The sequence below is a fragment of the Ovis canadensis genome, chromosome 10, assembly GCF_042477335.2.
Source record: "Ovis canadensis isolate MfBH-ARS-UI-01 breed Bighorn chromosome 10, ARS-UI_OviCan_v2, whole genome shotgun sequence".
NCBI classification, from domain to species: Eukaryota; Metazoa; Chordata; class Mammalia; order Artiodactyla; family Bovidae; genus Ovis; species Ovis canadensis.
This window is the reverse complement of record NC_091254.1, coordinates 62,365,686-62,372,314: the sequence shown is the minus strand read 5'-3', so window position 1 is coordinate 62,372,314 and position 6,629 is coordinate 62,365,686.

Sequence of the window (6,629 nt, the reverse complement as noted above, 5' to 3'; positions counted from 1 at the left end):
ACCAACGATTAAATGAAATGTATTTAAATAGACATTACATCTTTACTTATTTTTGCTACCACTGTGTGTTCAAAAAGTGGAGTTTAATGTTTGCAAAACAGAAACGTAGCACATTTACCTTACACCGTTGCACCTACTCCTACGAAAAGACAATCAAAGAAAGTCACAAACATTAGACACGCAGCAGCTCTGAAAACTGGAAATCCAAACTTATCGGAAAGTAAGAGCGAAAATATGTCACTGTCCATTTACTGTGTTATAGGGGGAAGGTGAATTTTGCCAGCAATCACCTAAGGAAACCACTTTCCTTAATCCTTAATATTCTTGTACATGATTTTTATCTGGCTTATTGGGAAGCCATAACACTACACTGCAATAAAAATGCCTGGAATATTACTACATATGTACATATGTTGACAGCATACTATATACCATTAGACATTTTTACATCTTCATCATCACTTCACCGTAAAGCAGCTTTTACAAAAAAAAAAAAAAGTGTTCTTAGGAAAATGTTCTCCTCAAGGAGTGAATCTATCAAAGGATATGGATCTCTTTTCAGTGTGTAGATTTTAAAAACTAATATACACATGAAGTGTTATAGGTGTTTATGATTAGAAAACATAAAATTATGCTGTAAAATATGTTTTCTCCTTTTCATTCTGTTCTTATTAATGATTCATTTTTATAGCTGTGATCACTGTTTTCAGAGAATGGTTGATGACTACTTTCATGCTACCAAAGGATTATTTAATGTGTTTTGGCAAATTTTTTCCAAGCAAACAATCCCACACTATCTACCTTCATCTTTAAAAAGTTGCCCTGGGGGGGAAAAAAAAAAACCTTGCCCTGATTTTCTCTAATACTGAATCCAATTAGGTAATTAAATAATTTAGAAACAGATTACAGAATTGTTATGGGATTTAATATAACTTAAAAAAAATTGAACCCTTAAAAGATTTTTAGTGGTTAATGCTACTAACATGATCAAATCTGTGTCATATAGATAACTCAATAGAACTTTTATATTCTTTTTAACTTTAAATCTAAATCTAACTTACATTTAATACGAGTTGGCATCTATTTATATTTTAATTTGCTTTTAAGCCAATCTAGACCTTTCCTTTTATCTCTCTCTGTTGTTGTTGTTGTTTTTTACCAGAGTGTCAGTGGCCTGTTATTTCAACCTAAGCTTTCACTGCAATAAGATCCAGTTATTTTACTGGAAATGTTTCTATATTTCACACCATTTTTTGACGTATTTTCATTTACAAAAGTGTTTCCAATGGGGGGGAAAAGCCTATTTGATAAACTTTTGATACAATGTATTTATAGTCCTTTAAATTTTTTTTCTCATTTCCAATTTTCTTAATGAATATAGATATGAACCTAGCTATGGTTGGGTTCAAAACATTTATAACAGAAAAGCTGAATACAATCTTTTTTGCTCAAACACAGTAATATTTATTTAAATTTCATCTCTGACAGAAGGATTCATGAAATAGGGATGCCACTTTTAAGTAATGGTTTCTCTGAAATACCCAGCTCTGTAAGCTCACAGAAAATAACTAGCTTAGCACTGTACAATAGTACGGAAATTGGAAAGTAATCTTTTCAGAGACATTTGCTATGCGGTTCTGAACGTATAAAAGACATGTTCAACCAAGCTTACTTGCTGTTGCTGTGAACACAAATGATCTAGCAGCAAACCTGCTTCTTCGACTTAATCAAAAGGGTTAAAACTTGATAAATATTTTTCAAATGTTTCAGGTTCTGCGTTGGCGTGAAGCCAGACAGTGTGAATGGACAGATCCTCAATTACTTTGAACTTTCTAGTTCTTTGCATTCTTTCCTGCTTAGTAGTGCTGTACCATTAGGGAAGATAGGAGAAAACAAAAAACAAATGTCAGGTTTCAAAAATCAATTAGTGGCCTGGCAGCGGTGGTTAACTGAACTGTTCCAAAACAGAGAATTCAGAGGGAAAGAAAGAGAAAAAGTTGAGTAGTCAAGTTAGGTAGGAGGGTAAGCATAGAAGCAGTGTGCATGCTTAAGTCCTTAGTCACTGGGCAACACAGATTTAGTCTTAGAATAAACCCTAAGTGTCACTATCTTTACGGGAATAAATATGCCTGAATGTGTGGGGGTTGCGCAGGCAGTCAGCTGTGGGGGAGGGGGGGATTTGAAGGAGGCAGTGGGGGAAAAAATGGATAAATAGCTTCTGAATGATGAGATGAAAGAAATATGAAACTATCACTAGGGTAGTGTTCATAGGAAAACACGGCAAAAGAAATATCTGTATTCAGTTGTTTGGCCGAAACCTCAGGGAGAACTTGAAATTAAAGGATCTTATTTTTGACAACACTTTATTCACTTCGGCAACTTGATAGAAAACTGCATTTTGGTAAAATGAGTGAAATTTCTGAGTGATACTGAGCATGACACTGATACTGAGCATGATACAGAAAAAGCATGACAGTGAATAAAAATCTTTTTTTTTTTTTTTGTAAGGGAGTAAATTCTCCTCTAGGGTAGGATTATTCAATTTAAAGTGACTTTTCTTGATAATCATTGACTGTCCACCAAGCATTAAAATATGTATCAGTAGAAACAAAAACATAATTATTGTCCTATATTTCACATTTTTAATCTTTTCATTAATGGCAACTGCTTGAAACCACACATAAAAATTTAAAAAAAAAGAGTCGTTGAGAAAAGAACACAATAAACAGAAGATTCAAATGCGATTAGTCAAAATTCAAACCATTTTTACTCAAAAAACTAAGACACCTGAGAGAAGATGTCTATTCCTTTTGTGATGAAACAATATGTAATTTAAATAAGATTATATATTTCTTTCTGTGTAAATTAGAGTGGTCTTAAGAAAAACACTTTATATTCTATTTTTTTTTACTATCTGAATCCCAGTTCTTAAGAAATTTAATTTTATATTTAAATTTTGATTTAAATGTGTTCTTCCTGAAATATTTCATAAAACTCTCAATGTGCACTAATTTCTAAATGTACTATAATTTATCCTATTTTTCAAACTCTATTAATAGAAAAAAACAACAATATTTTACCTTTTGGGGGCACTGGGATTGCTTTTTCCACCTTGTGAGTATAATAAGCAGACAAATGTAAACGCCTTGAACCAAGTTACAGGCCAGGCATACTGTAGCTTAAACTGCACAGTATTTGAATTCTGACTCTAAACATGATAGGAAAGGTCAAGAGAAAAGTCCTGAACTGAAGTAGTTACGCCAAACAATCTTTTAGAACATTAAGGAGGCCACATCACCAGCATCACAATGAGCGGGGTTTTGAGCCAATTGCAGTTCATGTGATGACAAAGCCCTAATGGTCCCAGGCTGTGAGGCACTCACAATGCACGCTCAAGTGAAAATGTGCACAGGGCATAAGGAAATACCCCTTTGGAGGTTCATTTGTAAGTGAAATGTGTAAAAGGATGGTGCGAAGACCAGTGCAGACTCTTTGTTCCTTCATGTCTATCCACTGGTGATGGTTAGGTATATTAGTGTAACTTCTGAAGAGCACAGCTGGATAGTAAGTTGAAGAAGGCTAAAATGTAAACAACCTTTAAAACAATAGATAAATCCCCCTCTAGGAAATATATTATACATTGGAAAGACCTCAGTTTGCCCAACTATAGGAGAGTAGTTCAATAGTATATCCATATAGTAGCTACTGTTCTGCTACCCAAAATCATATTATTAAAGGATATTTAGTCACATGGAAAAGTACTCATGTAGGGTAAAAAAAAGTTAAGAGGTTTTTATAAACACACACCCAAAGATGAAACGAAAATACAACACATGTATGCATTTTGGTAGCTCTCATTGAATGGTGAAATGATGGGTAGTTTTGCATTGCTTTATACTTTTGAATATTTTCTAGATTTTCCACACTTGCCATGTATTCCATTTGTAACTAGAATAAATGTTTTTAATAAAAGCATACACAAATATTACCTCTATACCATTAAATGTTTATTGCAACTGGAGGTGAAGATTAAATGATTTTCCTTTTGAAACCACCAAATACTGCCACAACTTATCAACACCCTGTACTGGGAAAATATGTAAACTTTCTTAATCAAGCCAGTAGATTTTCAGGACTCACTGCAGAATAAAGAAGCTGCAGAGAGATTACGAGATTTGAAGTTGGAAAGGGACAACCTGGAGGTGTTTTAAATATAAATATAAATTAATTCACTTGGTAAGAGATCAATAAGACTTCTACAATGATTTACACAGTCATTTTCCGTATCTCATTTTACCTTCTTGCTTTGTTTTCCCTTATTAAATTAACTACGTTATTTACAGTGTTCTGACAAAACTCTTACTTTCTCAAAGTTCATATGCATCTTTGAAGAGATATTTTTATATTTTGCTTTGTTTGTTTGGTTGGTTGGTTGTGCCTCGGGATTTGTAGCATCTTAATTCCTGCACCAGGAATTGAACCCAGGGACACCACATTGAAAGCCACGAGTCCTAAACACTGGATTGTCAGGGAATTCCCATTTTTTGTTTTAGCTTTTTAATTTCAAAATATAAAGATGATATAGAATGAAATAGTTTCTAATGGGATGTTTTTTACTATCTAAGAGTCTTGTTTTCTCTATTGGCAAGTTATTCAAAAATAATTTCTAAACATACTTTCTGGGAACTAAAAATTAAAGTCACAGGGAACCTGGTGGTGGTCTCAGAACTTGATATTTTAAACATTTTCTATGAATAATTCAATAGAGACCTGCTTTTAGAGTTAAGGGCCCACCACCCCCTGCTCCATCCTGCCATCATGATCTAGACTCATAAGTAAAACAAACACACACACAATCCTATTCTAAATCATCCAGCTTATCACTGGTGCCTGAAAACAGTTACTGAATACCCTTCATGTGCTGAGCACTGTTGTAGGCCTTGGAAATACAAACGTGGGTAAGACACAATCTTAGCATCATCCATAGGTAACCACCACCCCACCCCACCCCCACCATCCTCAAATATGTTTCATTGCTTCTCTCACTGAGTAAATTGGAGTCTAAACTCTTCAGTGTGGGACTTTGAGGTAACCCCAGCCAATCTTCCCAGCCTGGAATTTCACTTTGCCCCCCTGCCTCTTCTCCCAGGAAACTTAGGCTCTAACCATAGGGATTCTTTGTCATTTCCCAAATGCCTACTGCTGTTCCCTCCAACTGTAATGCCTGTCTTTGACCACATATACCACAAATCACAAGCTCAGCTAAAACCCCACCTCTCATCCAAGGTCACTCCACATGCTCCAGTAAAAACTACCCTCTCTTGGATTTCTTCTCTTTCCCATTAGGTTCGTATCTGCAGTAAAGCACCTCCTACCATCTGACTTGAATCCATCTCTCCTCTCAAGTGGCATGCCCCTATGCATAAGACACAGATGGTCTTGTCTTTGTGCCCCATATGATGTCTCTGAGCACAGAGTTCCACACCAAGGAGACCACTGGTGTTTGGTGAACTCAATTTTATTCTTATAAACATAAAAGGTAAAATCAAAAATAAAAGTGTGGGACTTCCCCAGTGGTCCAGGGGTTAAGAATCCACCTGCCAGTGCAGGGGACATGGGTTTGATCCTTGGTCCAGGAAGATTATATATGCCGCTGAACAACTAGCCCGTGCATCACAGCTGCTGAGCCTGCACACCTAGAGCTTGTGCTTCCCAACAAGAGAAGCCATGGCAAAGAGAAGCCACGTACTGCAACTAGAGATAGACCCCTCTTGCCACAATTAGACAAAGCCTGTGCGCAACAATGAAGACCCAGTGCAGTCAACACCAAGCAAACAATCAACAACAGAAAGAATAAAAGGTTGATTGAATGCCATGTAAGAATGTAAAAGAAATGCGTTAGAAAAATCACCATCTTACAACTATCTTAGTTTTAATTGATTCATGCGAGAATTAAAGGAAGCTGAAATGATTGGGTGACATTCTTATAAGGAATAGGATATTTTATATAGCCTCAAAATATCTCCCCATAAATAAGGTATCAATTACAATGGGAAAACTGGCAACTTGACAAATGGAAAAACTTGGCAGACACTACCTTAAGCAGATGATCAAAATTCACATCTTTGTTAATGGGACAGACTGATATTTCGAAGTTTTGTTTCTGTTTTTGTTTTTGATGTGATAAACTGAGAAGGATGCACCATTGTTTGACTTGTTTTTATTGTACAGAAAAATACATCACCTCAATCTAACCTTGAGGAAAGTCAAACAAACTCAAATTGATGAACTTTCTACAAACCACTGGCTACACTCCTGGAAAATGTAAATATGATGAAAGAATCATGAAAGACAAAATCTCAGCTATTGTTTCTTTATTACAGAATAAATAATCCTGATTTGATCTACAAGGGGGAATGGAAGGGAATTGTCACAATAAACCTTATTGGGATAATTGACAAAGTTTGAGTATGAACTGGACGTAAAACTTTCACACACTTTGAAATTCTACTTTTAGGTATTCATTTCTCAGCATTACTTAAATGTTCACAAAGATAGACTTACCAGAATGTTTATTGCAGCATTGTTTGTAATAAACAGTATTAGGGTAGGTTTGAGTATGGATGAAC